General features: G+C 39.6%; 1 protein-coding gene across 1 annotated transcript in view; it reads left to right on the top strand.

The window, feature by feature from the left end:
- The window catches only part of si:ch73-22o12.1 (nectin-2), a 240,253-nt gene that overhangs the window by 127,349 nt on the left and 85,482 nt on the right, over positions 1 to 27,422 (top strand). The gene's annotated exons all lie outside the window — the stretch shown is intronic.

Genomic DNA, 27,422 nt, shown 5'->3' with positions numbered 1-27,422 from the left:
CTGAAGCCAAAGTGACAGCAGTGATGCCAAACACCACCACTGTGGTCACCATTATCCTGCAGTGATGAGACACGGTATGGTGGCCCTGGGCAATCCAGCTAGCTGGTAGTGGCCCTGTTTACATCACACTGTCTGTGCACGTTAGAGTGAGGCCAGCGGTGTGTTGTTGGCTCGCACACCATGCTAAAGGAGTATGTTCATGTGTTTAGGCACCCACTGAGTTTGCTTTGCTAGATTGTTGGTAGATTTCCTCCGGATGTTTTTGTGTGGAAGAATGTGTCTATACACTATTGGGTTATTTGATATGTCCAGTAACAACCGTGCATGTTTGTGCATTGCTGCGTGTTTAACTTTGGACTGTAGTCACTATACATGTGGTTTTTGGGGATGTTTCTCAAATGCAACATTAAAAGTCTGGCAATATGTTGTGTAAGGCATACAAAAATTATTTTAACACGTGTGTTCAAAATGTGTTTTTTTGGGGGGGAGGTGGGACCAATAATATATTCCTGGCTGATTTTTGCATACGCTCACTCATGTCTGTATATTTCTCACTGCCCAATCCTTCTGAAATTAGATGAATAAATAACCAGGGTGAGCGCCACAATAAACAGCAGCTTGCTTGACACGGATTACAGTGATGTCAGGGTTTCATCCGAAGAGAAAGCACAGTTGTCGTGCTCATCGGTGGAATGCTGCTGGTTGGTTGTGCACTCCATTTCAGTGTGCACACAATTTAAGGTGTGGAGTCTGTATGACATGAAGAGCACAATTCACCAACATCATACCCATCTCTAACATCAGTCATCGCTTACGTTCTGCTGCTGTGACTGTTGTCTAATCCAGAGGGTGAAATAGCTATTTAGTGCTTTGAAGACTAATCTGAGTACAGTGTGTGGACTTTAACAATTAAGCAGATATGGTCCATTGTTTATACATATTATTGTATCAATCATATGTTTGGCTACAGTATGCAGAGTGCTTGCAGATACCAGCGCTATTCACAAAGCAATGAAAGAATGTCGATTTTATAGCAGAGCAGCTGCTTTTAAAACCTGATTGCTCGTTTATTACAGATCATAAATATATATGTAGAACTGTTTATAGCAGTGGTTTTCAAACTCTGGGGTGTCCCCCCCCCGGGGATCACTGGAGTTCTTCAGGGGGGCAAAAAAACCCCAACTGTAAACAGTTAACCAACAAAAAAAAAGGGGGGGGGGAAAGGAAAAAGAAAACATTGTTGGCTAACATGCCAGGAGCAAAATGGATAAATATTTAGTGTGTAAATCTACCAGTGAGAAGAGAGTTTGGGGCAACCAAAAAAAGAAGAAAGTAGAGGACTATCTTTGTTTGCGCCTCTCCACATTGCATCTCCACATCAACCGGCTGTGCGCGTCAAAGACCCAGACTCATTGCTTACACTAAACAAGTTATGAGACTAGATGAGACTAAATATGTATAAAAGTTTAATACACTCAACGAAAATATAAACGCAACACTTTTGGTTTTGCTCCCATTTTGTATGAGATGAACTCAAAGATCTAAAACTTTTTCCACATACACAATATCACCATTTCCCTCAAATATTGTTCACAAACCAGTCTAAATCTGTGATAGCACTTCTCCTTTGCTGAGATAATCCATCCCATCTCACAGGTGTGCCATATCAAGATGCTGATTAGACACCATGATTAGTGCACAGGTGTGCCTTAGACTGCCTACAATAAAAGGCCACTCTGAAAGATGCAATTTTATCACACAGCACAATGCCACAGATGTCGCAAGATTTGAGGGAGCGTGCAGTTGGCATGCTGACAGCAGGAATGTCAACCAGAGCTGTTGCTCCTGTATTGAATGTTCATTTCTCTACCATAAGCCGTCTCCAAAGGCGTTTCAGAGAATTTGGCAGTACATCCAACCAGCCTCACAACCATAGACCACGTGTAACCACACCAGCCCAGGACCTCCACATCCAGCATGTTCACCTCCAAGATCGTCTGAGACCAGCCACTCGGACAGCTGCTGAAACAATCGATTTGCATACCCAAAGAATTTCTGCACAAACTGTCAGAAACCGTCTCAGGGAAGCTCATCTGCATGCTCATCGTACTCATCGGGGTCTCGACCTGACTCCAGTTCGTCGTCGTAACCGACTTGAGTGGGCAAATGCTCACATTCGCTGGCGTTTGGCATGTTGGAGAGGTGTTCTCTTCACGGATGAATCCCGGTTCACACTGTTCAGGGCAGATAGCAGACAGCGTGTGTGGCGTCGTGTGGGTGAGCGGTTTTCTGATGTCAATGTTGTGGATCGAGTGGCCCATGGTGGCGGTGGGGTTATGGTATGGGCAGGCGTCTTATGGACGAAGAACACAGGTGCATTTTATTGATGGCATTTTGAATGCACAGAGATACTGTGACGAGATCCTGAGGCCCATTGTTGTCCCATACATCCAAGAACATCACCTCGTGTGATGCTTCGATCTTAAATATGATCAATCTATCTTTATTAGTTGGCTATGTACCACAGGCTTTTAAGGTGGCAGTAATTAAACCATTACTTAAAAAGCCATCACTTGACCCAGCTATCTTAGCTAATTATAGGCCAATCTCCAACCTTCCTTTTCTCTCAAAAATTCTTGAAAGGGTAGTTGTAAAACAGCTAACTGATCATCTGCAGAGGAATGGTCTATTTGAAGAGTTTCAGTCAGGTTTTAGAATTCATCATAGTACAGAAACGGCATTAGTGAAGGTTACAAATGATCTTCTTATGGCCTCAGACAGTGGACTCATCTCTGTGCTTGTTCTGTTAGACCTCAGTGCTGCTTTTGATACTGTTGACCATAAAATTTTATTACAGAGATTAGAGCATGCCATAGGTATTAAAGGCACTGCGCTGCGGTGGTTTGAATCATATTTATCTAATAGATTACAATTTGTTCATGTAAATGGGGAATCTTCTTCACAGACTAAGGTTAATTATGGAGTTCCACAAGGTTCTGTGCTAGGACCAATTTTATTCACTTTATACATGCTTCCCTTAGGCAGTATTATTAGACGGCATTGCTTAAATTTTCATTGTTATGCAGATGATACCCAGCTTTATCTATCCATGAAGCCAGAGGACACACACCAATTAGCTAAACTACAGGATTGTCTTACAGACATAAGGACATGGATGACCTCTAATTTCCTGCTTTTAAACTCAGATAAAACTGAAGTTATTGTACTTGGCCCCACAAATCTTAGAAACATGGTGTCTAACCAGATCCTTACTCTGGATGGCATTACCCTGACCTCTAGTAATACTGTGAGAAATCCTGGAGTCATTTTTGATCAGGATATGTCATTCAAAGCGCATATTAAACAAATATGTAAGACTGCTTTTTTGCATTTACGCAATATCTCTAAAATTAGAAAGGTCTTGTCTCAGAGTGATGCTGAAAAACTAATTCATGCATTTATTTCCTCTAGGCTGGACTATTGTAATTCATTATTATCAGGTTGTCCTAAAAGTTCCCTGAAAAGCCTTCAGTTAATTCAAAATGCTGCAGCTAGAGTACTGACGGGGACTAGAAGGAGAGAGCATATCTCACCCATATTGGCCTCTCTTCATTGGCTTCCTGTTAATTCTAGAATAGAATTTAAAATTCTTCTTCTTACTTATAAGGTTTTGAATAATCAGGTCCCATCTTATCTTAGGGACCTCATAGTACCATATCACCCCAATAGAGCGCTTCGCTCTCAGACTGCAGGCTTACTTGTAGTTCCTAGGGTTTGTAAGAGTAGAATGGGAGGCAGAGCCTTCAGCTTTCAGCCTCCTCTCCTGTGGAACCAGCTCCCAATTCGGATCAGGGAGACACACACCCTCTCTACTTTTAAGATTAGGCTTAAAACTTTCCTTTTTGCTAAAGCTTATAGTTAGGGCTGGATCGGGTGACCCTGAACCATCCCTTAGTTATGCTGCTATAGACTTAGACTGCTGGGGGGTTCCCATGATGCACTGAGTGTTTCTTTCTCTTTTTGCTCTGTATGCACCACTCTGCATTTAATCATTAGTGATTGATCTCTGCTCCCCTCCACAGCATGTCTTTTTCCTGGTTCTCTCCCTCAGCCCCAACCAGTCCCAGCAGAAGACTGCCCCTCCCTGAGCCTGGTTCTGCTGGAGGTTTCTTCCTGTTAAAAGGGAGTTTTTCCTTCCCACTGTCGCCAAGTGCTTGCTCACAGGGGGTCGTTTTGACCATTGGGGTTTTTACGTAATTATTGTATGGCCTTGCGGCAACTGTTTGTTGTGATTTGGCGCTATATAAATAAAATTGATTGAAATTGATTGATTGATCATGTTGCAGCAGGATAATGCATGGCCCCATGTTGCAAGGATCTGTACACAATTCTTGGAAGCTGAAAATGTCCCAGTTCTTGTATGGCCGGCATACTCACCGGACATGTCACCCATTGAGCATGTTTGGGATGCTCTGGACCGGCGTATACGACAGTGTGTACCAGTTCCTGCCAATATCCAGCAACTTCGCACAGCCATTGAAGAGAAGTGGACCAATATTCCACAGGCCACAATTGAGAACCTCATCAACTCTATGCAAAGGTGATGTGTTGCATTGCATGAGGCAAATGGTGGTCACACCAGATAATGACTGGTATCCCCCCCCCCCCCCCCAAAAAAAAAAAAACAAAACTGCACCTTTCAGAGTAGCCTTTTATTGTGGACAGTCTAAGGCACACCTGTGCACTAATCATGGTCTCTAATCAGCATCTTGATATGGCACACCTGTGAGGTGGGATGGATTATCTCAGCAAAGAAGTGCTCACTATCACAGATTGACTGGTTTGTGAACAATATTTGAGGGAAATGGTGATATTGTGTATGTGGAAAAAGTTTTAGATCTTTGAGTTCATCTCATACAAAATGGGAGCAAAACCAAAAGTGTTGCGTTTATATTTTTGTTGAGTGTATTATTTGTTAAAATGTTAGTTATGTCAAAGACATTTAAAAACACTGAGGTGTTTAAATGGTAAGATGTATAAAATATGACAAAAGGTAAAAATAGAATAGAAAGTTATTTAAAAACACGTTTAAAATGTTTGAAAAGGGTTTTTATACCCTTTTTGTGAAAGAATAGAAAGTTCTTTAAAAACATGTTTCAAATGTTTACAAAGGCTGTAAAATGTGTAAATGCATGCAGTTCCTTAAATATATTTAAAATATGTTTAATATGTAAAAGAATAAAAAGAAACGCACAAAGATGTTGAAATTGTGTGTGTGTCGGGGGGGCAGCAATTTATTTGTTTGCTGACGGGGAGCTCACTCGCCCACACTTTGAAAACCCCTGGTTTATAGCATTGTGAAAAGTGACACAACGTGCTGCAGCAAGAATCAGTCCAACATTCCTGGAGCTGTAGTCGTGCATGCAGCTTTAGCCATTTAGTATGAAACTAACAGTGGCTGCATGCAGCACAAACGACTTGGCGGCACAACCAACAGTAACACTTGACAGCATTGTAACTACTTTTTCATGCTAGCTTGCAAAATTCTTCAGTCGCCTGGAAAATAATTACAGTTTTCCATATGATCAGATGTGTGGTGATTTTTGGGTTATTAAAAGTAGGATTCTCATGAGACTGTTATGAATCCATTAATTTTAACGCTACCAACCTTCTGTTGTGAACCAGCAGAGCTGTTCACAAGGGGCTGTGATGTCATCACTTCAGTACTCTATAGTGCTTTTCCATCTACCAGATGGAAAAGCAGTGATGCCTCACTTACTTCCATAGCCAACACCAGAACCCATCTTTACAGTTGGGTGGACTGAGACAATACAGATTAAGTGTCTTGTCCAAAGATACAGAGAAGTACCATGAGCAGGATTAAAACCCAGGTTTACATATTGGCAGGCCAGCTTCTTACCCACTGAGCTACCTGTTCCACAGTAGTGTAGTACTTTTGAGAAATGGGGGTGGCCTGGTTGCCTACTTGGGTGGTTCCCATCTAAGAACCAAGGTGGTTTTGTAGTATAATGGATGCAGTGGCGCACAGCAGAAGTCCATAATTGAAGACCTGACTATTTGAATGTTGTATTGGCAGCTTTGCACATTATATATAGAAAAACCAATTAGAGAGCCCATCTGTAGTACTATTAATGGAGAATTCTGTGGAATTATAATTTATGCTTGATTATTAATGTTTAGTGGTCATCTTTTCATTTGGGACAAAAATGATCTGGCACATTTATTTAGAACACAGACACCACATTGGCATGCAGAAGCTAAGTGGATAATTTGTTACTGGATTTGGCTGTAACGATTCTCAGAAAGCTCCTTCTTGTTGTCACTGAACAGGCAAAAATATCAAGTGCATGGCTACACAGACTGACTCACTATGGAGCTAAATGTGCACTTTTACCTCACTAAATGTAAATAAGTTTTAAAATGAGCAATTATACAGTTAGCCTTGCCTTAGCACAGCTGTCCTTCTTTGCTGTGGTTGTCTGCTGAGTGATTGCAAATCAACGGTGGAAGGCCGGCTGGGTTTTGAAAAGATAAGTTCACCAGTCATACAGTCTTAAAGAAAGCGCATGCTTCAAAAAACCTACAGTGTTTTTTGAAAAAATTGTGACAAAAGGGTGAGTTTATACAAGAATATTGGAATGTTACAAACTCTCTACTAATATTTGGTTTGGCCAATACTGGTTGGAAAGCATTTTAAAAAGTTATGAAGGGAACTTTGTTAAACGATTAAGATTCTGTGTACATTTTCTTTGGTTTGTTGGCAGAATTATTACCTCTGCCAAGGAGGTTATCTTTTCGGTCGCATTTGTTTGTTTGTCTGTCTGTCAGCAGGATAACTCAGTTTTGAACGGATTTTGATGAAATTTTGTGGAGTGGTTGGAAATGGCAAGAGGAACAAGTGATTAAATTTCAGTGATGATCCGGATCCCGATGCTAACGCGTTAGCATGTCTATGGCATTTTCAATGTTAAAAGTTAGCATTAAGCAGTTGCAGCTGTCATCACGTTCAGGTGCATTTGTTTTCAAATTGTAATATTTCTTAAATTTATTTTTGTTGAAATTTTGTGGAGTGGTTGGAAATGACAAGAGGAACAAGTGATTAAATTGTAGTGGTGATCCGGATCAGGATCTGGATCCCGATGCTAACGTGTTAGCATGTCTAATGCATTTTCAATGTTAAAAGTTAGCATTAAGTAGTTGCACCTGTCATCACGTTCCGGTGCATTTGTTTTCAAATTGTAATATTTCTTAAATTTATTTTTTGTTCATTTATTATATACAATTTTAGAGAAAGAGACAAAAATAAATAGATCATTGTTTATATATTAATAATCTAATGATTATTATATACAATTATAGAGAAAGAGACAAAAAAAATAGATCACTGTGCCAAGGAGGGAATCTCTTTAGGATTAGTGACTCTATGGCCTTGTTTAGAGAAGTGTTTCATAAATGTTAAAAAATTCATATATTTGCAGTTTAGTTGAATAATAAATTGAATTTTGTCTCTTATTTGTTTTTGTCTATAAGCACATGCAATATCAATATCAGTGCTCAGATGACAGTAGCTTCTGGGAAAGGTGCAAGTTGCAATAAACTGTGATGCCAAGCGCTAAGGATACATGCTATCCAGTCACAGCAGATGAAACTTTTTTTTACTACTGAGCAAACATCGTTAGACTTTTTTAGGTTCAATGATTCCACGGCGTGTAGATGTTATGGCGTCAGTGACCCCAAAGCCTTGGCGGAGGTTTGCACTCTGAGTGCTTCTAGTTATTATTTTTTGAAGTTAAACTCATTACCAGTCTGAAGCATTCTTTAACATTACAAAGTGGACCAATATCACTATAGAACAACATTCTATGAAGTGTTAAGTGTTATTTTGTGTGTGTGGTCTGAAGTGGGCAGCATGGCATGTTGAAATGGATTCCTTTCAATGGGCAGAAGCAAGAATCCAGAAACAGTCAAAATGCATAAACCTGATTTCATATATGAAGAAAAACTTGGGTTTGGGCCAAATCCATAAAATGAAAGGAGCCAGGATATTAATTTTTTTTAAAACACTATAAAATGGGGTGTGTTGGGAGAACACATTAATTGCCCTTCAAGTTGTTATATTTTATTTGTGGTATTTAAGCTTTATACAGCTCCCCCTTGTTATTTTAGGGCTGAGACACAAAATAAAACTAAGGCAAAAGGATCTACTGGTTTAACTTGACTATATGCCGTTTGTGTGCAGCGGCTCACTTTGGGGTTTCTGGGTATTTTCTGATACAGTGCTCCTCATTTAACCTCTCACCCTCCAGCTCCAGACCTGTGCCTAATAAATCCCAGAGCGATGAATGATGGACGGCTGTGAATCTGAGTGTATTTGTTGACCTGGCCCGTCACAGGGATTAACACAGGTGTCTGTTTTTGACCTCAGTTATGAAAGTATTCTGCTGCATATTATTAATTTTACTTGAAAGATTCTGGCCTTTTCTCTCACGCCTGCAGTGATTCATAAACTCTTGACCTGTGTTTGGCTTGTTGTTTTGATTAAACAAATGACTTAATTAGCATATTCAACTGAAACGTAATCTTATTAGTTGGGTGTTGCGCTGCAGTGTATTAGTTTATTTAAAATGCTTTGAATTCTAAGAATTTTGGATGTTTCACTTCCACTAGTAACGGTACTGGGTGTGCCGAAAAAGTTGTTTTGAAGTCGGTGACCTCAATGTGCACATAACAAAGGAGTCTTTGACCACAGTTCAATGAAGATTGTGCTAACTTTGTAAATAAATGAATGAAAATTTTTTAAAATTCAAGCTCAAGTCTTCAAGCTTTTCTCACGCGATGGTGAGTGCAGCAGCATTACTGGGGAATGTGGCAAGTTTGTCCACTGGACATATGAAACTCCTAATTTCCATTAAAAACCTTGCAACTGTTAAATGTTAAGATTTTATATTAAAGGTTACCATAACATTTCTCAGAATTGAAAGACTATTTAAAAATGCTTTCTACCTCATGCTGAGCCAGCAGCCTCAGACTTATTTCAAAAGGCCATAATTTGGAGTACACAGCCAAATAAGTTACTTTCATACAAACATGATGAACAACACTGTCCATCTCTTCCACGCATTTCACACCTCCACATTTGATGCGTAACACTTATTTAAACCTGTTTTTAATTAATTTTAAGCATTTCCTAAATAATACTTTGTATGGATTTTCTGTCTAAGCCGCTGTGACAAATCGACCACCATTTAATTGATGGCAATTTCTGAATGTTTGTCAGCAACAATTCTTGTGATCATTGTGTGAGGAAATACACAGTGCTTATCTTGCAATGTTAAAGATTAGTCTTAGCTGTGAGTTGGGCTAAAATATTCCTCTGTATGGTGACGGTACACATGATCTTTTGCCATGTTGTTTTTCGCCATGATGCAGCGTTGAAGTATATATCTGCTAGAAAAGATCTGCAGTATGCTTCAGTATAATTGGGAATTATCGTATCTTCATTGACAAGCAGGTTTGCAAACATCTGCCGATTCAGTAGCAGGCTGGAGGAATGGGATGCACATGAGTTATTAAAAAAATATAGTTCTTTGCTAGTTATCTCCATTTTTTGATTTGTGAGGTACTTAAAAACATAGTTCACTCACAAGCCTTTCAAACTGAGAATTAAGCTTACTAGATATCTAAAGTGTAAATTGATTACAATAGAAGGCAACGCTAATATTTCATAAAGTTCACATTCTTACTGTTGAAGTCTTACTTCAGGGTAGCTGTATTTCAGCAGTACTTTATGCTCTCTGAAGTAGGCATCAATGAAATGGGGAAAACATCAATTTAATTGCGCTTGAAAGTCTTGATGTACAGCATGTCAGTGACTGCCGAGTTAAGGATCAGTTTCAACAAGAAGGTGCCAAGGGGGTCACTTATCAAAGTAATTGATTTATTTTAACAAGACAGGATACTTTAACTGCATTTTGTTTAACAGTGTTATTGTGTCGGGCAAGGTGAGGGCAGAGCCGAAAGGAAGCTGGATTTGTAAATAATCACAGGAAATTGGAAATGGAATCATTCATCTTCCTCAAGCGGGAACGATAACATCCGATCTTATGCCTTCTCGTCATTTATTTTTTTTCCAAATGTGTGTCTGTCTGCACACAAGTGTGTGCGTGCAAACACACATTCAGACAGGCTGTGCAGAGGAAATGGATGCTCCCTTTGGAGGCCTCTGGGGCGTTTACTCTTCCTGTCCAGTGCTGACAGGGCTGGAGGTAACGGGGTGTTTGCAGTGCATTGTTGGGCGGATGAGGCACATATCCCCTGGGGTAGCACATATTTGGCCAACTGCAGAGAAGGGCAGACAGACCATGAGAGAAATTATGGAGGGGAGGGCGGTCGAAGAGGGTGTGAGAAGAGTGAGGGAAAGACATGGAGGGAGCTTGGGATGTGTGCGATGTGCGGTTTGTGTATTGGAATAGGCAACCAGTGAAACATATTAAAATGACTGATGCAAGACTGAATAAGATGGGGGAAAGTTGGAGAAGAAAGGAGAAATCGGGGAGGATGGGGAGAATGATAGAGAGGGGGCCGCTGAAGAGAGAGTGAGGTGAAGCCTGATTAAAGTGAGTGGAGTCGGGCGAGCGAGGGGAGGAAGCAGATGAGGGTTGAGTTGTTGCAGCTGTGTTGATTCAGCTCCTCACAGATCAGATGTGTTCGTGTGTGCGCGCAAGATGGAAAGAAACATCGACGTCCTCGTAAAACTGCAGACCTCTGCGCACCTGCGAAAACAGAACCAGATGAAAGATGCCATGCGCGTGCACGTGTGTTTTAAAGAAGTCCTTGAAAGTCTTCTGACTGTGATTTGCCGAGAACAAATGCTGTTCCAGAGAGGCGGGAAGAAAAAGGTTGTGTGCGTGTTGTAGGACCACCAGGGAGTGTCTCTTTGAGTGAAGTGTGCATGTCTGTGGGTTTGAATAACAGATTTGTTTTGGTGGGGGGGAAAAAGCAGTTTGTTGCTTCTCCTAAGAATAGGTTGTGAGACGGAAATGATTTTGATGGTGTATGCAAGTCTGCCTGAGTCTGATTTTGTATGTATTTGCCCCGGAGTGTTTTGCAGATCAAATGCTCTTTCGGTTTAATTCAGCGTCTCATCTGAGAGCTTTTATAAAGTGTGTGCGGCCACTGGCACACGCACGTGTTAATCAGATATACTCGTAAACATACAGAATGGGAGATAAAAGCAAAAAAAAAAAAAAAAAAATCAGTAAATATTTGGTATCTAGATAGTCTTTTGGGGATTGCAAAGTTAGTAAACTGTGTGTAGTTTATGTGTGCATGTAATTCCTGTGAAGATGTTAATCTGAACCTCTGTACAGTTTATTTCACATTTTTAGTTACTGAAAACTATATTGAATAGTTATTGTCCCTTTTATTGCCCCTTTGAGAGCCTATCCCAGCAGTCATAGGGCACGAGGAGAGATACACAGTGGACAGGACAGTTTTTAGAATATCTGTCACAATATCACAAATGCATATAAAATATATACTGCTCAAAATAGAGGAACACTGTGGTTCCCCAATTATTTTGAGCAGTATAGTTTGCAATGAAGCTGAAATCATGAATTGGTTAATTGATTTAGCGATGAGCAATGGTACCATTTGAGCTCTACTTTAATGTTGATGGTGAACGGGCTGCATTTTTATAGCGTTTTTACATCTGCATCAGAAGCTCATAGCGCTTTACAATGATGCCTCACATTCACCCATTCACACAGGCGCACTCACACACCGATGTCAGGGTGCTGACATTCAAGGCACTCACTACACACCGGGAGCAACTAGAGGATGAAGGACCTTGCGCAAAGGCCCTTATTGATTTCTTTATTCTTTTTTTTTTTTTCCCAGTCTGGGTGAGCTTTGAACTGAGAATCCTTTGGGCTGAAGCCACAATGCTAACCACTATACCATCACCTCCTCTTGAGATAGAAGGAAAGGACAAAACCAAAAACCCTTAAGTTAATGGCTCATCCACTTGTAATTGAGCTGCAGCATTTGTGATTACATAAAGGACAAGTTAATTTTTTTAAAAACCTTGGTCATGTTAAAATATTGCTAATCAAGCCTTTGAGTGCCCTATTCACTGCGGTTCGAGAGCATCCTTAAAAAAAAACTGCTGAAAAGGAAACTTATTTGGGTTTCCGTGTTCTAGAACAAAAGATTCAGGGTTTGATTGATCTCCTCGATTCAGCCATCAGAAAACTGCCCTTAATGTTGCACTTGCAGAGAGATTTACTTATTTCATAATGGCAGAGGTGTTTGGAAATGCACATATCTTTGCAGGAGAATGAAGGTTCAAGTCTTTCAGGTCTTGGTGCTTCCTGTCTCTGTCGACCCTTGGATACCAATGGATAACTTGGTGTCAGATGTTAAGCTAAACAGCCAATAGAGAGAACTGCACAGTCTCATAAGTCTCTAACGGCTTCAAATCTGCATAGGCAGCAGTGTAGAGGGAGGGAGTTGAGGCCAGTAAATATTTCATGATATATATATATATACACACACCACTAATAACGGTCTTAATCATGTCCTTTTCCCACAAGTTGTTACATTTGAACTTCATCTGCGCGTTCACAAGTTCGTGGTATTCAGTTTTGTCCGTATCTGTAGGATTTCAGAAAATGGACAGTTGGACACATGAACAAAATTAATGCAGAATGTGGACCAATACATTTGACAGTGTCTGGTAGGTTCCAATAGTGGTGCAGCTTAGCTAAAAATTTCAGAAAAAATGGTTCATTTTGTGATAAAAGCATGGAATTTGGCACACATATTCTAAATTAACTGTTTATTTTCAGATATGGAGCCATCCTGGAGCTGACCTCTAATGAGCTACAGGGGTCAAAATTTAAAAATCCTCCAATCATGTTGAAAACTATACCACATAATTTTTCTGATCACAATGATTCCAAAAAGGTATAGTTTGGACTATCTATGACTGAATTCCATGGAGTTATGGGGTACAGCAAAAATGGTGACAAAGGTCAGTTTCAGTTAGTACAGGGGTCAAAAGTTAAAGTTGCTCCAATTTTGGTTAAAAAAAATAAATTAAAAAAAATGATGCAAATTATTGGTTGAGTTAATGGTATTTAAAAAGCAATAGTTTGCACCATGTGTCATGCTTAGTTATGTTACAGGGTAACATGTCATATGTCATAGAATCCAATGGACGTTGACCTTGTTTGACCTTTACTTTGGAGACCAAGCATTCAGCGCAGTCAAAACTATTTCATTTATTAATCGTTTTATTTCACCCAATAATTAATTTCCATGACCCCTGTACAAACTGAAACTGATCTGTCACCATTTTTGCTGTTTTTACCCCATAACTCCAGAATATTCAGTCATAGATAGTCCAAACTATACCATTTTTGGAATAATGATCAGACAAATAATGTGGTATAGTTTTCATCATGGTTGGAGCATTTTTAAATTTTGTCCCCCGTGTAATTGACCCCTGTAGCTCATTAGAGGTCATCTCCAGGATGGCTCCATATCTGAAAATAAAATTAATTTAGAATATGTGTGCCAAATTCTGTTTTTATCACAAAATGAGCCATTGTTTTGCTATGCTGCCCCGCTACAATGTCTGGAATAAAGTCTACTTTTCTACAGTAGGGTAAAAAAAAGTATTTAGTCAGTCCCTGATTGTGCAGGTTCTCCTACTTAGAAAGATGAGAGAGGTCTGTAGTTTTCAACATAGGTACACTTCAACTATGAGAGATAACATGAGAAAAAAATTCCAGGAAATCACATTGTAGGATTTTTAAAGAATTTTTGTAAATTATGGTGGAAAATAAGTATTTGGTCACCCACAAACAAGCAAGATTTCTGGCTCTCACAGACCTCTAACTTCTTCTTTAAGAATCTCTTCTGTCTTCCACCTCTTCTGTATTAATGGCATCTGTTGGAATTTATCTGTATAAAAGACACCTATCCACAGCCTCAAACAGTCAGACTCCAAAGTCTGCCATGGCCAAGACCAAAGAGCTGTCAAAGGACACCAGGAAGAAAATTGTTATGTAGATGTGCACCAGGCTGGGAAGAGTGAATCTACAATAGTCAAGCAGGTTGGTGTGAATAAATCAACTGGGAGCAATTGTAAGAAAATGGAAGACATACAAGACCATTGATAATCTCCCTCGATCTGGGGCTCCACGCAAGATGTCATCCAGTGGGGTCAAAATGATCCTGAGAACGGTGAACAAAAATCCCACAACTACACGGAGGGACCTGATGAATGACCTGCAGACAGCTGGGACCAAAGTAACACAGGCTACACACTACGCAGAGAGGGACTCAAATCCTGCTGTGCCAGGCGTGTCCCCCTGCTTAATCCAGTACGTGTCCAGGCCTGTCTGAAGTTTGCCAGAGAGCATATGGATGATCAAGAAGAGGACTGGGAGAATATCGTGGTCAGATGAAACCAAAATAGAACTTTTTTAGTACAGACTCATCTAGTCATGTTTGGAGGAAGACGAATGCTGAGTTGTTTCCAAAGAACACCATACCTACTGTGAAGCATGGGGGTGGAAACATCATGCTTTGGGGCTGTTTTTCTGCAAAGGGGACAGGATGACTGATCTGTGTTAAGGGAAGAATGAACAGGGCCATGTATCATGAGATTTTAAGCCTAAACCTCGTTCCATCAGTGAGCATTGAAGATGCAACGTGGCTGGGTCTTCCAGCATGACAATGATCCCAAACACACCACTCGGGCAATGGAGTGGCTCCGTAAAAAGCGTTTCAAGGTCCTGGAGTGGCCAAGCCAGTCTCCAGACCTCAACCCCATAGGAAATTTGTGGAGGGAGTTGAAAGTCCATGTTGCCCAGCGACAGCCCCAAAACATCACTGCTCTAGAGGAAATCTGCATGGAGGAATGGGCCAAAATACCAGCTATAGTGTGTGCAAACCTGGTGAAGACTTACAGGAAACGTTTGACCTCTATCATTGCCAACAAAGGTTATGTTACAAAGTATTGAGTTGAACTTTTGTTACTGACCAAATACTTATTTTCCACCATAATTTACTAATAAATTCTTTAGAAATCCTACAGTGTGATTTCCTGGAAATTTTCTCATTATGTCTCTCATAGTTGAAGTGTACCTATGATGAAAATTACATACTTCTATCATCTTTCTAAGTAGGAGAACTTGCACAATCAGCAGGGCTGTGAAATGAAAATTGTGAAATCCGAGGAAAATTCGCAGGGGGTCTGGGCCTTGTGGGGCCCCAGAAACCAAATTAAATTTTCAACTGCTGATCTACTACTGATCTACTGATATTTAAATGATCCTAGATTCAACCTTTCATTTGAACCATCAGTGATCATGTTGAAATAACAGAATATGTCATGGAAGTAGGACCTGGTATGATTTTCCTTTTAATTGTAAACCAAATTATGCATTAACTCAGAACAATTAAGGTACATGAAATTCATGAAGACTGAAAAGACTGTTAAAGTATTTCAAAAACCACAGCTAAAGCTTGTAGAATATTTTAAAAATCAGGGTAAAATATCAATAAAATACCTTATAATAAAAAGCCACACATTCTTGTGTAAATTCCTTTAAATCCACTCAAAGCCACAATGTCTTTTTTCCCATGAAAAAAGCCTACATTAATAAAAAAACTAATTTACATGTGTAAATTCATGTAGCCTAAATTCATTCGAAGCCACAATGTCTTTTTTTTCAATGAAAGTCTAAATTAATGAAAGGAAAAAAAGGCACATAATCTCTTCTGAAATCCTGTTTGAACAGCACGTTTATTTTCCAGAGACAAAAATTCTTACCAGTTCGCTTTTCCTGTTTATCTTTCAGGTGTGTTGATGAAACCAGCAACAATTCGACGGATTCTTGTCCTTATCACACTTTTTCAAACCGTCTTTCTCGCCATCTTTGCTCTGTCTGTCGCTCCATGACACAGACATGCTGCAAAGTTCTTCTTTTAAAAACTTGAAAGTTCTAAAAGTTTGCGATGTCCACATGCTACTTTTAGCTAAGCTTCTCATAGGAGCTACACAGTGTCACTGCAGCGACCAACCAGTCCCACTTTACGACAACTGTCGTAACAGCCAGGCTTTGAATGGTGTTTATTCTCCTCGAAACTCCGCAGATCCGAGGAAACTGATTTGTATCCATAACACACAGATCAGTGTCCACGGACTTGTAAAACTTGCCTGATGTCGTAAAAAAGAACGCTTTGCAATAAGCATTTTAAAAACTCGGTAACGATCACGATTAAAGAGTACAGCACTAACACCCCCGCCCCCCTCCCCATAATGAAATTCACGGAATCCTGTGGATCCGTGGAGTTTTCACAGCCCTGAATCAGGGACTGACTAAATACTTTTTTACCCCACTGTATATTAAATACCAGCCAGAAAGTCACAAAATCGTATGTTTGTCTGTTGGTGTTGGCTCTTCCTGTGTACCCACAGATTGCTCCTGTGTTTAAGTGTTGCTAATTTTAAACATCTTTTTGTCTCTCATCTTCAAATCATTGACTACAGCCTAAATATTAGTGCTCTAAATCTCTTTAAAGGTGTCTGTCTGTCTGTTCCAGTGCTGGGCCATGTTTCCCAAAATTATCTAGTTTTGGCAGGTTACAATCATTTCAGCCTGAAGCTGGTGTTGGGTAATGGACCCCTGATGCGTAGACTTCTCTGCTCACTCCACTTAGTATTTTTAAACCTTGGCCAAAACTGATTTTGGCCAGAAGGGTATTTTTCCACCCTGCAGTGTTTTCATTTGTCCAATCATTGACATTGCTGTTGTCTTTCTTTGAGATGAATCAAACCATTATTTCAAGCTGTTTAAGTGCCTCTGGATAATTCAGGATGCTCTTAAATGTCCATCTTACTCAAATTCCCCACCAAAGCCAGTACATAACACTTAGTGACAAGATCCGACTGTGAGCAAGTAAGGGAATACAAATATAATCTGATATTTAATAGACTTTTAACAAATTGCTACATCAGTAATGCGTTTAAGTTTTTGTTTCTTCATAAGTACAAAATAATGTACAGCGTATCAAATAATAATACACAGCGTATCAAATCACTTCTTACGCGACCTTGTAACCCAGGTGTAGCTAATCATGTTGTCTTCTCTTGGGTTTAGCCTTTAACATGATCAAAGGTGTTTTGGTGGCTTCCCTCACGAGTCTTCTCCTTGCAAGGTCATTTGGTTTTTGTGAGCTGCCTATTCCAGACAATGGCAATATAGCACCGTACTGTTTGTATTTATTTATCATATATATATATATGAGACAAACTCTCTGTGGTGTCAGTTTTTTTTTTTTTAAGAGCTGTTTTAAAGCTCAAACTCAGCGCCTCTGGATGTTATCTTGGCAGTGGCTGACTTTGCCCAACTCTTAGCCCACCCATAAATTGGTAAAGTTGTGGGGCATGGACAAGGCTGGTGTGATCTGGGTGGGATGAATGAAGCTTGAAAACACTTTGCCATCTTATATTTACCAAGCTAGCTAAGGCTAAGAAGCTATGGCTGACTTGGGTGCAGATTTAAAAAGATGTAACATATTGCCTCAATAATTATGGGTCCATTAGTGTAGCAAACACCATCAAGCTATCAGTACCTACTCAACGTGAATACTGGAGGACCAGTTTCTTAGACAAAGTACAACTGACTGCAACTGACTCCACAGCAACTAACGTCAACCGCTAACGGCCTCTGTTAGCAGTTGGCCGGACTGACCTGGCAAACTAGCTGTCACTCAAAGCGATATAGTGCCCAGTTATTCATAACTCTGACTTATTATAGCGTAAATCGATGAGTTGTATCAAGATTCACTGCTGTACAGGTGTCATGAATGAGGAAACTAGCCCCAAATATACAGGCTGTAAACATGTTTTTCTACTGTAAAATTGGACATTTTAACATGCGGTTATATGGAAGTTGACTTGATTTTAGAATTAGCCTCATGTGGCCAATCATAGACCTGCAGGTTTTGGCTCATCCACCTTCATTTGTGGGAACCAGAGGTTAACACATGATGGAAATTAAGTCCAAGATTTATTCGGTGACTTGGAAATGTTCATCTATCCATTTCATGGCACGTCTAAGAACACTGGCTGTAAAAGTGGTGTTACTTGCTAACTGGCTCACATACTTATGCACACTTTTTTCGTGATGGACTCTATTTCTACAGTTTTCCATCTGATGCAGACACTCTGTGCTTTACAGTGGTGGCCTACATTCACCCATTCTCACTTAACTCTTAACTGTTGGCATTCTGTCATGCAAGGCACTCAACTGTACACAGGGAACAACTTGGCAATACAGGAATTTGTTACAGGGCCCTTAGTGAGTTTTGTGTCTGACAGTAAATCAAACTAAGGCTCTTCTCCGAGCCAACTCCACCAGGTGATGTTGAGATTTGTTTGCACTGAAATTGAGTGTAATTTGACATTTTAATACAACCCTTGGCAAAAATTATGGAATCACCGGCCTCAGAGGATGTTCATTCAGTTGTTTAATTTTGTAGAAAAAAAGCAGATCACAGACATGGCACAAAACTAAAGTCATTTCAAATGGCAACTTTCTGGCTTTAAGAAACACTATAAGAAATCAGGAAAAAAAATTGTGGCAGTCAGTAACGGTTACTTTTTTAGACCAAGCAGAGGAAAAAAATGTGGACTCACTCAATTCTGAGGAAAAATTATGGAATCATGAAAAACAAAAGAATGCTCCAACACATCACTAGTATTTTGTTGCACCACCTCTGGCTTTTATAACAGCTTGCAGTCTCTGAGGCATGGACTTAATGAGTGACAAACAGTACTCTTCATCAATCTGGCTCCAACTTTCTCTGATTGTTGTTGCCAGATCAGCTTTGCAGGTTGGAGCCTTGTCATGGACCATTTTCTTCAACTTCCACCAAAGATTCTCAATTGGATTAAGATCCGGACTATTTGCAGGCCATGACATTGACCCTATGTGTCTTTTTGCAAGGAATGTTTTCACAGTTTTTGCTCTATGGCAAGATGCATTATCATCTTGAAAAATGATTTCATCATCCCCAAACATCCTTTCAATTGATGGGATAAGAAAAGTGTCCAAAATATCAACGTAAACTTGTGCATTTATTGATGATGTAATGACAGCCATCTCCCCAGTGCCTTTACCTGACATGCAGCCCCATATCATCAGTTACTGTGGAAATTTACATGTTCTCTTCAGGCAGTCATCTTTATAAATCTCATTGGAATGGCACCAAACAAAAGTTCCAGCATCATCACCTTGCCCAATGCAGATTTGACATTCATCACTAAATATGACTTTCATCCAGTCATCCACAGTCCACGATTGCTTTTCCTTAGCCCATTGTAACCTTGTTTTTTTTCTGTTTAGGTGTTAATGATAGCTTTCGTTTAGCTTTTCTGTATGTAAATCCCATTTCCTTTAGGCGGTTTCTTACAGTTTGGTCACAGACGTTGACTTCAGTTTCCTCCCATTCGTTCCTCATTTGTTTTGTTGTGCATTTTCGATTTTTGAGACATATTGCTTTAAGTTTTCTGTCTTGACGCTTTGATGTCTTCCTTGGTCTACCGGTATGTTTGCCTTTAACAACCTTCCCATGTTTGTATTTGGTCCAGAGTTTAGACACAGCTGACTGTGAACAACCAACATCTTTTGCAACATTGCGTGATGATTTACCCTCTTTTAAGAGTTTGATAATCCTTTCCTTTGTTTCAATTGACATCTCTCGTGTTGGAGCCATGATTCATGTCAGTCCACTTGGTGCAACAGCTCTCCAAGGTGTGATCACTCCTTTTTAGATGCAGACTAAGGAGCAGATCTGATTTGATGCAGGTGTTAGTTTTGGGGATGAAAATTTACAGGGTGATTCCATAATTTTTTCCTCAGAATTGAGTGAGTCCATATTTTTTTCCCCTCTGCTTGGTCTAAAAAAGTAACCGTTACTGACTGCCACAATTTTTTTTCCTGATTTCTTGTAGTGTTTCTTAAAGCCAGAAAGTTGCCATTTGAAATGACTTTAGTTTTGTGTCATGTCTTTGATCTGCTTTTTTTCTACAAAATTAAACAACTGAATGAACATCCTCCGAGGCTGGTGATTCCATAATTATTGCCAGGGGTTGTATAAAGAAGCCAAAATCATTTTTAGAAATTTGACACAAAATATAAAATCTGTAAAAGCTCTGTGGAGTACAAACCTTTCACAGCACTGTACTTTAAGAGTTATAATCTTTTCTTTATTTTTGCTCTCCTCAAATTTGCATGGTCAGATACAACATGTATTCTATTTCGTCTTTTTTAATACATCTAGACATAAAAGCTGATATTCTGAACTCTTATGTACATGTTTTGATCTCAAGCCCAAATGTTTTAAAGTACTGGCCTAAATATTTTTTTTTCTGATGAAACATAATAAAAATGTGCATTCCCACCCTTGTGAGTTGTTTGTTTTTTTTTTCTTTTGATAATTAATCGATCTATAAAATAAATAATTATAAAGAACTTATCTGATTGGTCAGAAATTTCATGACATATGCGCATGGGGATCAGGCTCCTGCCTTAATGTATCCATATTAAGTTCTTTGTGCAAGAGAGGAAGAATGTTAAGACGGACTGACAAAAGTTTCACAAAAGTCAGGTGCCATCAGCATGATTGTCATAAATGGCCTCTGTGTCTGGGTAGACTTGGCCGGCTGTTTATGTGCTTGTCTATAAATAGTCTGACTCACTGACTTATAGACGCAGCCACTAACGTGACGGCGACCCACAGCCTGTTGAAAGACACTGCAGTTCCAGCGTTATTTGACTTCAGTGTCTAAATGTGGGGCAAACCCACTGAACTATACACTACATGGAATGGGCCCGATCGATCACTGTACCTTGATTGGCCGCTGAGGCGTGAAGCTGGAAGTACAGAAAACGCATCTTGTGTCCCCCAGAACTTCCAACGCCGATATAAAAAAGACGCTCGTCGCACACGCACAATTTAGATTAATAATCGCTGATTTAGCTTTGTTTGATTTGATTTAGCTTTGTTTGCACCGCAAAATGCTGTCTTGCGCTGCAATTAATTGCACGAATCGTGATACTCGTGAAAATCGTGGGAGAGGACTTTCAGGATTTTCAGTTTTGCTTTATTATTATGAGTTTTCCATGAAGTTGACAGGCCAGATTCAGTAATATACATATAATATAATACATACACAGTAAAACATATATATATTCTAATATATATGTAATATAATAATATAATAATACATATATAATACATGTAATATACATTTTGAAATTTTCAGCCTCTAACTTGGTCTGGCTTCTTTGAAAATGTCAACTTCTATAGAGCATTATCAAATAATATTACTATACTATTTTTTATTTTGGATCCAAATAAGATGCTGCTCCATCTGATGATGAAAGTGAGTACACGCTCTGTACATACATAAAAAGGTATTTTTCAAAATGTGTTAATCAGATGCTGTAAAGTTTTGAAATATAAACAACTCATTTAAAATTGGGCCATTGATCTAGTTTTGTTGTATTTTGTTGTTTCAGACACTAAAGCTGTCACATAGTTAATTTTCAGTTTGATAGTGTACATTGACATGTGTGAATAGATTGACTGCTTTACATCAACTGATTGTGATTTGTTGCAATGTTCCTACTTCTGCAAAACTAAAATACATTCTAATATTTACTTTAGCTGATTGACTTGTGTGCCTTGCTGTCTGTGTGCATGACATTAAAAAGTATTTGTGCATTTGATTGTGGTTGATGTGCACCGTTTGGGGGGTGTTTTGAGTGAGAAAGTGTGTGTGTGTTGTGTCAAATTAACATTATGTGTGTGTGTTGGGGGGCTTTGTGCGTGTTCACAAGCGTATGATAGAAAGTATTCAAATAGTGTTGCAATGCAAGAGCTTATAATGTCCATAGATTTAACAAGTTTTTGTTTCTATTTACTTTAGTAATCTATAAAAAAAACTACAATGCATGTACAAGTCTTATAAATGGCCTTAACAGAGCTTAATAATATTACATAACTTGACGAAGGGCTTCATTCTGCAGAAATTGGTGAGTTTGACCCTATACTATCGACCTGATTCCACTGTGCGGCGTTTGCGCCTTTTGGGGGACGTAAGATGGCCGACAATGCAGCGGCTTGGCTTCACTCACTCAGCCGTGACGGCCATTCCATGTAGTGTATAGTTCAGTGGGCGAACCACAGCCAATGCGCGCCCCAGAAAAATGAGATGAATTCAAATATAAAATCAAATCTTACCTGTTTGTTTTAGTCTGATTCATCATCACAGCCTGATGAAAAATTATCCACATAAGCATCATGATTTTGGACAATGATGTCTAAAAAATAGTTCCTTGTTTGGGCTGAAGAAATCTAGCATTTTAAAAGAAGTCCTTCTGTGTTTTCAGCCTGAACCACAGAACGGCAGTGCTTTGTTCCACAAGAAGCAGCAAGAAAATTAACTTAAGAGTCACAGTGCTTCATTCATTAACATCACGTCAGTGTTTATCATAGCCATCAGTCGACTCTTCCCACTATTAAAATAAATCCTATTATCCACCAAGACGAAATAAAACATGAGAAATGTTAAATTACTCTGTTTGGCATCCGTGCAAGAAGTGAAAGAGGTGCAAAGCTTATGGCTTGCTGCTGTATTGTAAACACATTACTTCACACGCTTATGTCACACTTCCAGTTTGAATGCAGCACCTCTAGCAGGGATTTATTGTTAGCGAATTTGTTTAGCGTGATAATTATTCATAGAAAAGGTGGATTTTGAAAATAACTGGAAAAATGTTTTATTTAACACTTAGAATGAAACTATCGGGGCAGAGAAATCCACTGGTCCGAGGACATGGACCAGTAACTTTTGACCTATATCTAGTTGATATTTCCCCTGTCAGACTGATGTCTAGTTTAAAAAAAAAATCTTGTTAGTCTAGTGATTAAAATTGGTTGACAAGACTGACGATTTTTTTCAATCTTGTGCCTTAAATAACTGAACCACTGTTGCCAGATTACGATGACCCACGCTGTGCCACTCAGTCACACCAGTGACTTTATGAATGAAGCTCAGTCAACAAAGGAGAATTGTGTAAAAGTATGCAGTGTCCACACACTACTTTTAGCTTAAATAGAACATCTTTAACAGGAACACTGCACAAAAAGAGCCACAGAGTAGGTCCACAGACACAGTAAGTGACCATAGCAACACTGCATGCTCATTTATGGCACACAAAAAGTTAACTTAGATCAACTGTTGTATTTTGCTACAAAATCTGAATGCTATTTTCTTCTACAATCATGAAATTTTGATCATACTAGTTTGAGAAGCAATAGATATAATTGTTGCCCCCCCCCCCCAAAAAAAATCATCGCTATTATAGAGCTTACACAGCTGTTTAGGCTGCATTAGATGAGCGCGAGGCCAGAATTACAGAGCGAAGTATAAGGTGCACAGTACATGCACATAAAAGCATAGGATCATATAAGAAAATATTTATTACTTTACATACATTCAACACAAAATGAAAACTTTCTATCATGTAATACAGTAGATTTACAAATACAGTATTGATTGAATACGATGTCTGTTATAAAAGTATCTGACTCTTTGTTTTTTTGCAAAAACCTGATGGATTTGAATCACGTGTGCTTGCATGAGCCAACCTTGAACCTTCGTGCGCATGTGTGAATTTTTTTCACTCCTGTCGATTGCGTCAGTTGCTGGTAAGCAGCATTTGTGTGAGGTTGTGCGTAGTGCTCTCGGCAGATTTTCATTCCAAGGAAAATGACGGAACGACTGGAGCAGCGCTTCTGCATCATATTTTGCCAGAAACTGGGCAACAGCCAGGTGGAAACCATTTGGAAGATTCGCACGGCTTTCGGTGGCTTTTCAGTCATGTGACTGTCTGAGAAATTGTGGAAGAGGTGGGCATCATTTTTCGGAGTCCAGCATGTCCTGTGAGACTTCAACACGAAGGTGCTTTTGCTCCGCCGTCAGCAGCTTCGGCATGAATTTCACCGCCACTCTTATCATGACCAAATCTTCTGTCACAGTGGAATGTGCCGAAAAAGTTTTGATGTCCACCTCTTCCGCAATTTCTCGGATAGTCGCACAACAGTCCCGCATCACCACAGTGTTCACTTTGGAAATGATCTGGTCATTTCAGCATGTTGATGGCCGACCAGAGCGTGGCTCACTCTCCACCGTTGTGCAGACGTCTTTAAACTGGTTGTACCACCCCTTAATCTGTGTGATGCCCAAAGCATCGTCACCGAAAGCCGTCTGAATCTTCCGAATGGTTTCCACCTGGCTGTCGCCCAGTTTCTGGCAAAATTTGATGCGGCGCTGCTCCAATCGTTCCGTCATTTTCCTTGCAATGAAAAACTACAGAGAGCACTACACACCACATCACACACATGCTGTTGCCAGCAAATGACGCAATCGACAGGCGTGAAAAAATTCATGCATGCGCACGAAGGTTCAAGGTTTGCTCATGCAAGCACACGTGATTCAAATCCATCAGGTTTTTGCAAAAAAAAAAAAGTTGGATACTTTTCTAACAGACCTCGTACATGCACATGATGTGATGATTAATGCTACGCTGAGACTTGCTGCCTCACCTTTCAATTTCAATTTATTTCCTTTATATAACGCCAAATCACAACAGAGTTGCCTCAAGGCGCTTCACACAGGTATGGTCTAACCTTACCAACCCCCAGAGCAACAGTGGTAAGGAAAAACTCCCTCTGAGGAAGAAACCTCAAGCAGACCAGACTCAAAGGGGTGACCCTCTGCCTGGGCCATGCTACAAACATAAATTACAGAAATAATTCACAGAACAAATTCACGGACGAATATACAAGAATTGCTGTTGGTGCACAGGACAGGAGGGTCACCAACACAAACACAACTCCCATCTCTGGATGGAGCTGCACCTTAAACGGAGAAAAAACAGAATCGGGCATCAGAAAGACAAAAAATACTGTATAATTTGCCAGCATTAATCAACAAGAAAAACAGAAGAAATGCTAAGGTGGTCACCATTGGAGTTTCTGAGCTTCCAAATACGTGGGGCCACTCCCTTGGACCAGGAGGACCAGTAAAAAAAAATTGGTGCCACTGGCTCAAAAAATATTTCTCTACCCCTGACTATTAAAAAAAAAAAAAAAAAAAAAAAGAGGTCCCTTAAATGTACAGTAGAAAGATGTGAATTGGCCTTGTCGTTCCATAACCTTTGCATATGACTGTGCAGAAACTACTCTTAAAAGTCTGACTGGTGGTACAGTGACTTACAACCCCTGGCAAAAATTATGGAATCACCGGCCTCAGAGGATGTTTTTCAGTTGTTTAATTTTGTAGAAAAAAAGCAGATCACAGACATGACACAAAACTAAAGTCATTTCAAATGGCAACTTTCTGGCTTTAAGAAACGCTATAAGAAATCAGGAAAAAAAAATTATGGCAGTCAGTAACGGTTACTTTTTAGACCAAGCAGAGGGGAAAAAAATATGGAATCACTCAATTCTGAGGAAAAAATTATGGAATCATGAAAAACAAAGGAACGCTCCAACACATCACTAGTATTTTGTTGCACCACCTCTGGCTTTTATAACAGCTTGCAGTCTCTGAGGCATGGACTTAATGAGTGACAAACAGTACTCTTCATCAATCTGGCTGCAACTTTCTCTGATTGCTGTTGCCAGATCAGCTTTGCAGGTTGGAGCCTTGTCATGGACCATTTTCTTCAACTTCCACCAAAGATTTTCAATTGGATTAAGATCCGGACTATTTGCAGGCCATGACATTGACCCTATGTGTCTTTTTGCAAGGAATGTTTTCACAGTTTTTCCTCTATGGCAAGATACATTATCATCTTGAAAAATGATTTCATCATCCCCAAACATCCTTTCAATTGATGGGATAAGAAAAGTGTCCAAAATATCAACGTAAACTTGTGCATTTATTGATGATGTAATGACAGCCATCTCCCCAGTGCCTTTACCTGACATGCAGCCCCATATCATCAATGACTGTGGAAATTTACATGTTCTCTTCAGGCAGTCATCTTTATAACTAAATCTCATTGGAACGGCACCAAACAGCAGTTCCAGCATCATCACCTTGCCCAATGCAGATTCGAGATTCATCACTGAATATGACTTTCATCCATAGTCCACGACTGCTTTTCCTTAGCCTATTGTAACCTTGTTTTTTTCTGTTTAGGTGTTAATGATGGCCTTCGTTTAGCTTTTCTGTATGTAAATCCCATTTCCTTTAGGCGGTTTCTTACAGTTCGGTCACAGACGTTGACTCCAGTTTCCTCCCATTCGTTCCTCATTTGTTTTGTTGTGCATTTTCGATTTTTGAGACATATTGCTTTAAGTTTTCTGTCTTGACGCTTTGATGTCTTCCTTGGTCTACCAGTATGTTTGCCTTTAACAACCTTCCCATGTTGTTTGTATTTGGTCCAGAGTTTAGACACAGCTGACTGTGAACAACCAACATCTTTTGCAACATTGCGTGATGATTTACCCTCTTTTAAGAGTTTGATAATCCTCTCCTTTGTTTCAATTGACATCTCTCGTGTTGGAGCCATGACTCATGTCAGTCCACTTGGTGCAACAGCTCTCCAAGGTGTGATCACTCCTTTTTAGATGAAGACTAACGAGCAGATCTGATTTGATGCAGGTGTTAGTTTTGGGGATGAAAATTTACAGGGTGATTCCATAATTTATTCCTCAGAATTGAGTGATTCCATATTTTTTTCCCCTCTGCTTGGTCTAAAAAAGTAACCGTTACTGACTGCCACAATTATTTTTCCTGATTTCTTATAGTGTTTCTTAAAGCCAGAAATTTGCCATTTGAAATAACTTTAGTTTTGTGTCATGTCTGTGATCTGCTTTTTTTTCTACAAAATTAAACAACTGAATGAACATCCCCCGAGGCCGGTGATTCCATAATTTTTGCCAGGGGTTGTATTTAGCACTTGCCTCACACCAAAAGGTCCTGTGATTGCTTCCAGCCTGGTCCTTTCTTTGTGGAGTTTGCATGTTCTCCCCATGTTTGTGTGGGTTTCCTCCAAGTACTCAGTTTCCTCCCACAATCAAAAAGACTTCACAGATATAACACAAACATGTGCCATATGTTATATTCTATTCCAAAAATCCTCCAAATCAGCAGCAGCACAAGCTTGACAGATATTGGGTGATCTGTGCTGTATTTATCTTTTAGCATCCCCAGTCACGTCCAGTATTGAACCTAGAGGCATAATTTCAAAAGAAAAACACATTATCGAAGTAATGCATTAATTATCAGCCCATTAATGAGA

Source organism: Thalassophryne amazonica, chromosome 7 (genome assembly GCF_902500255.1).
Source record: "Thalassophryne amazonica chromosome 7, fThaAma1.1, whole genome shotgun sequence".
NCBI classification, from domain to species: domain Eukaryota; kingdom Metazoa; phylum Chordata; class Actinopteri; order Batrachoidiformes; family Batrachoididae; genus Thalassophryne; species Thalassophryne amazonica.
The sequence above is the reverse complement of the archived record's forward strand: the minus strand, read 5'-3'. Positions and strand labels throughout refer to the sequence as shown.